The 5,474-nt window shown below is 45.0% G+C and overlaps 1 protein-coding gene and 5 non-coding genes across 7 annotated transcripts in view; 5 read left to right on the top strand and 1 right to left on the bottom strand.

Moving 5' to 3' along the window:
- Positions 1 to 340: 340 nt before the first annotated feature.
- On the top strand, positions 341 to 413 carry trnav-cac (transfer RNA valine (anticodon CAC)). The gene has a single exon. It is a non-coding gene; the product is annotated as a tRNA-Val (tRNA).
- Positions 414 to 657: 244 nt separating this feature from the next.
- On the top strand, positions 658 to 729 carry trnah-gug (transfer RNA histidin (anticodon GUG)). Its single transcript has one exon. It is a non-coding gene; the product is annotated as a tRNA-His (tRNA).
- A 542-nt stretch (positions 730 to 1,271) lies between these two features.
- On the top strand, positions 1,272 to 1,344 carry trnav-cac (transfer RNA valine (anticodon CAC)). The gene has a single exon. It is a non-coding gene; the product is annotated as a tRNA-Val (tRNA).
- An 83-nt stretch (positions 1,345 to 1,427) lies between these two features.
- Positions 1,428 to 1,499, top strand: trnah-gug (transfer RNA histidin (anticodon GUG)). The gene has a single exon. It is a non-coding gene; the product is annotated as a tRNA-His (tRNA).
- A 243-nt stretch (positions 1,500 to 1,742) lies between these two features.
- Positions 1,743 to 1,815, bottom strand: trnav-aac (transfer RNA valine (anticodon AAC)). The gene has a single exon. It is a non-coding gene; the product is annotated as a tRNA-Val (tRNA).
- A 623-nt stretch (positions 1,816 to 2,438) lies between these two features.
- ptk2aa (protein tyrosine kinase 2aa) overlaps positions 2,439 to 5,474 on the top strand; it is a 39,509-nt gene continuing 36,473 nt past the window's right edge. For both annotated transcript variants that reach the window (XM_076139157.1, XM_076139156.1), the window contains exon 1: positions 2,439 to 2,670. The gene's annotated coding sequence lies outside the window, so the exon portion shown is untranslated. The remainder of the gene's footprint in view (positions 2,671 to 5,474) is intronic.

Below are 5,474 nucleotides of genomic sequence, written 5' to 3'. Positions count from 1 at the left end.
AAACATGTTGTAAGGTGCATATCTGTGTGTGTGTGTGTGTGTGTGTGTGTGAGAGAGAAAGAAAGCGACAACTGCAAATTCAGGTGAAACTGAATATGTTTCAGTCAGTTACTAAATGAGGGGTGGTGGGTGTTAAGTGTGCTTACCTGCTCATGTCTCTACATATACAGTCAGAATAGTCGCATCATGATTCATGAGGTCATGCAGACGTGAGTTGAACGTGATGACCACTACACTACGGAAATACTGTATATACGAGAGTCCTAGTATGCTATTGTGGAACTACGGTCAGCCCGTCTTTGTAGCGAGTTTTCAATGGCTTATTGGTTGGTCCCCGTCAGTTTCCGTAGTGTAGTGGTTATCACGTTCGCCTCACACGCGAAAGGTCCCCGGTTCGAGACCGGGCGGAAACATTTGCCCCTTTTTGTAGTCCCTTTATATCAATGGCGGCATCCGACGTAATGGCCACTTACCGCTTGATTGCTCTTACGTAACCAGCCGTGATGGTTAGTACTCTGCGTTGTGGCCGCAGCAACCCCGGTTCGAATCCGGGTCACGGCAGCTTTTATTAATTATTATTATTTGTGTACACCCTTTATGTCAATGGCGTATTTCGACGTGATTGCCGCTTACCGCTTGATTGCTCTTACGTGACCAGCCGTGATCGTATAGTGGTTAGTACTCTGCGTTGTGGCCGCAGCAACCCCGGTTCGAATCCGGGTCACGGCAGCTTTTATTAGAGAGGAATCTACTGATGAGGCTTCAGACACGAAGCTTCAGATGTAGTGCAATGACTATACTGACCACTAGATGTCATCTTAGTACAATCAAATAAATCTGAGCTCAGCGTTCTGTTCGCCACCTTATCGAATGAATACTGAGAAATCAAGGTGCTACAATGAATTCAAAAGACGGATTCTTTCTTCAGTGCCTCCATCACAGGACATGCACAAAACATAAATTACTGCAACTACAACCACAGTCTTTGTTACATGAATATGGCAATAACGAGGGTTTTATTGTTATTTTGTTGATGCTAAGTTATTTGTAGTTATTTGCCTTTTTGCCAACTAAACTAACAGACGCTGATAACTTTCCAGGACGCACTCGGTGCGCTCGCTGTCTTCCCTTCTTTCATTTCTCCGTTTCAGTATTAGGCATTGGTTTATTGGACTCTAATCTGGGCAATACTGTTTCCGCCCGGTTTCGAACTTATCAGCCGGTACGTTTTGATTATCAGCCGGTACGTTGTCCCTTTCACGCCACCGTCAGTTTCCGTAGTGTAGTGGTTATCACGTTCGCCTCACACGCGAAAGGTCCCCGGTTCGAAACCGGGCGGAAACATGCGTACCTTTTTGTATATCCATGTCCAACAATGGTCACTGGTTCTAATGGCCACTGACCACTTGAATGCATATGTACATCGAGCCGTGATCGTATAGTGGTTAGTACTCTGCGTTGTGGCCGCAGCAACCCCGGTTCGAATCCGGGTCACGGCACTTTTTCTTCACCTCGTCATAGATTCACTCATTGTTAAGACCTAATTGATGACAGTTGTTTCCCAAACTTTCCTTGAATAAGTACTACTGGCCACTTAACTGCCTCATTGTACAAATTAGTTAGGGCCTTATTTTCCTCACCTTACCTTATCGAATAAAAAAGAAACAAATCCTGTTGCCAATAAGCAACGATGTCATGGGGTTAGTGGGGATCGGTTTGTGTACCCTGACCAGGCAAAACGATGTTTCCGCCCGGTCTCGAACCGGGGACCTTTCGCGTGTTAGGCGAACGTGATAACCACTACACTACGGAAACCCATGACACTGTTCCGTCTTACTTTCGCTTTTGAAACTACACTTAGTATTACTTGTGTCATATAATATCATTTGGGACTGGCGGAATAACGATTGACAGTCCAAATGTATGGTCCAAATGTATATACTGCATAACCACACAGTATGTCTGTGGAACAACTTAGACTTCAAATGTAGCGCAGTATCTACTACTGACCACTAGATGTCCCCATTGTATAGAGGAGTCAACGCTACTTGCAATCAACCACCTACACTACAGAAAGTAAACTTCTGTGCTCTAGAGGTCGGAACTCGTGTTATTTTATTATTATACGTTTTGAAGTATCCAGTACAACGCAGAATTAATAATATAAGTCTTTTCTTCTTTGAATATTTGTTGTTACTGTACTAGTACCTCAACTACATGAAGATGGTTTTCATTGCTGTTTTGTGGTCGTTGTAAGCCTGCTACTTATTAATTGACAATACAGTATAATTATGACGTAAATACACGGACATTAATTCATTTATTGAAGGTAGTTTAGTTATTTGCGTTGTGCTTGCCTCTGTGTGTGTATGTGTCCCAGAAGCAGCCATATTGGAATGCTGCTGGAGAGAGGGGAAACAGGAACAGTGAGGAGAGAGAGAGAGAGAGAGAGAGAGAGAGAGAGAGAGAGAGAGAGAGAGAGAGAGAGAGAGAGAGAGAGAGAGAGAGAGCGAGAGAGCGAGAGAGCGAGAGCGAGCGAGAGAGCTGTCTCTCTCTTGCTCCTTGTTCTACCGTTGAACTAAACTAACGGACTATTCCCCGCCTGTTAACGGGGTTTCCTGCCGGTAAAGTCAACTTAAACCCCCGGGACGCCCCCTGGAACAAGTCGGCGTAAGTGCTAATGTGTTTGTTTTTAATGGCTTCTATTTCAAACAAAAGTCAAAGTAATAAACGTGTGATGCGGCGTTAAACGTCGTCGCCCTCTCCGGTAAATATCCGTGAATTTATCCTCTTTGCTCTCCGGTTAGAAGTGTGTGAAGTGGCGGGGGGAGTTAGCTTAGCTTCACGGCACCGCAGCCCCGGGAGCAGTCGAGGAGTTTTCCTCCAGGAACTCGGGGAGTAAAAGTGAAGGAGAGTGACTCGCCGCCACCGAACTCCTCTTCCTCCGCACAGTCACATGGAGCGAAGGTAGAGAGAGAGCGAGAGTGGAGCGAGTTTAAATCAAAGAGTAACGGCATAGTTTGGTAGTTTAGCAGCTGAATGTGTGTCTCTGTCTGCCGCTGAGCTCGTTTGTGACTGGTTGTGTTTCTAACCTTGACCTCCAATCTAACATCATCTTAATGTTATTATCTCTCACTTAAATCAGGATTTAATGGCACAAATGTGCTCTCTTCCTCTCAACTGACACCATCTTGTGTGTGTTTGTTGGCTCCACTTCACTCACCCTGTACTTTTGATGGAGTAAAATGCAGATAAACGCCTAGATTTAGTTATTATTAAACGTTATTAGGTAAAAACAAACCTAAACAATCTTAACCCCTCTTTGTAAATGGAGTAGGATAGACACTCTGAAGTTTAAAGTCATTGTTAAACCCCCCTGCACCATCATCTACACACACTCTCCTTCAACTGTAGCGCAACTCCCTCCTCACCTTCGAATCTACTTCATATTCCAGATGCAGAAGTGAAATGCAAATTAATTGCGGTATCCCGAGGCCACTGAGGCGCTCTGTAGTCTCTCAGTATCTACGCTCAGATCTGCACACGTGAAGACGAAGCTGAAGCGTTAGTTTGTATCATGATGTCATTGGTGTGTATTGGAGTGGACAGTTTGTTGTGGGTCTGTCAGGCAGAATGGAAACCATCAAACCCGTTACCAGTGTGAAGTCACCTACATGTTTTTATACGTTGGGTTAAACAGAATGCATTTGCTGAGCTGTTAAATTAGATGGAGGTATTATTAATTCATGCTGTGCAGACTCCACTCAGCTGGAAGTGAGCTTTGATGGTGGGAGTGAGGCGACGACACACACGGATACAAATTCCCTTCCTCTGAATAACAAAAGGAATTCTTTGCCAGGACGTCCTGCAGATATCGGTGCGGCGAGGCCACCACAGGGGCAGAGCTGCGTCAGATGTGTGTGTGTGTGTGTGTGTGTGTGTGTGTGTGTTTATGGGCAGAGATCACTTTATATACGGCTGGTTTGGCAATTTATACAGATGACGCCACACACAGGATGAAAGTGGGTCACACACTGATACTTTGCTTTAATTGAAACACATCTCCTACATGCAGGTTAGGAGCCATTCAGTCAAGCGCCGGCTCGCCTCACTAATTTGCCTCAACGGGACCGACATTAATGCAGCATAATTCATGATCAGTCGCAGAGACGTGACTTCACTTTAAGAGTTTTAATACCTCAGGAAAATAAAGTCAGATCTAGGACTTCTTGAAATTCTTTAGCCATGCTTTGATTTCATGTGTGTGTGTGTCCATGCAATGGGTGTGTATTCCCAGTTCCTTTTGATGATCCAGAGCGGATCTAGAGCGGCCAGTAGGTCCATGTGACAGAGCAGCCCAGTGTGTGTGTGACCCAGAGAGCAGAGAGCCAATAAGCTACACCTCTCTGACTCCACTCTTCCTGTGGCTGTCCGACACTAGGCTAATACAGGCGTGGCGGTGGTGTGTGTGTGTGCATGCTCGTGTCTGTGTGTGTGTGTGTGTAAATTGCAGAGCGGTGCCTGAGGCCTGTATTTATAGTAACACTTGACTACACTCTGAGATCTTACAGGAGGCGGTGGCTGCTGCTGCTGCTGCTGCTGCTGCTGCTGCTGCTGCTGCTACGTTGTGGGAAGTTTACAAATCTGTTTTCTTTGTTCTTTTTTTAAATTCCATGACGTATTTTTACCCTTTTAAAATCCTCTATTCTACTTTGCTCTGCTCTAATTCTGTTCTAGTAGGAAAACACAGAGGAAATAGCCAAACAAAGCCAGCAGTCTTGTTGTTTGTAGATTGTGACTCATAATGACTCAAATTACCGCTGATACCAATCACTGCAGACACACACTGTGGCTGTCTGAGTGTGTGTGTGTGTGTGTGTGTGTGTGTGTGTGTGTGTGTGTGTGTGTGTGTGTGTGTGTGTGGAGGTATGTAGGAGTAGAATGAGAACACGCTGGTGTGTCCTCGTCATGTGTGTGTCATGGGGGATTCAGTGGAATGGAGTGGCTGGTCTGGACATCTGTGTACTCTTCCTCTTCAGCTCAGCATTTTTATAATCTCTGGTGTGTGTTTCCTTGTCAAACACAATAGGAGTGTTTCCCCTCTGTGCTGGGCTGCTGCAAACCTGCTGTTTATGTTGTATTACTCAATGACTGAATAGATATACGAGCGATAAACACACACTACTGTCAAATTCACCTGAGGAAGACAAACATGGAAGGGTTATTTGTTTTGTAGCGTTAATTTCATTTAAAAAAGCACATGTAATATGATGTGCGTTTGTGTGTGTGTGTGTGTGTGCTCATGCTGGGATTGTGGATTGAATGTTTGTGCTCATCTGTCCGATCTATAAGTGCTGCTGCCAATGAATTGATTCTCCTTCATCCTCCAACTTGTGGTTTCAGCTGTGAAGGAAAAGGAGTGTATACAGAATGGGACTGTGTGTGTGTTGTTTGGACGCGGGAGGCTGAATAAG

This window comes from Genypterus blacodes, unplaced genomic scaffold (assembly GCF_046128005.1).
Source record: "Genypterus blacodes isolate CSIRO-AG114 ecotype Tasmania unplaced genomic scaffold, CSIRO-AGI_Gbla_v1 ptg000438l_1, whole genome shotgun sequence".
NCBI classification, from domain to species: Eukaryota; Metazoa; Chordata; class Actinopteri; order Ophidiiformes; family Ophidiidae; genus Genypterus; species Genypterus blacodes.
The sequence above is the reverse complement of the archived record's forward strand: the minus strand, read 5'-3'. Positions and strand labels throughout refer to the sequence as shown.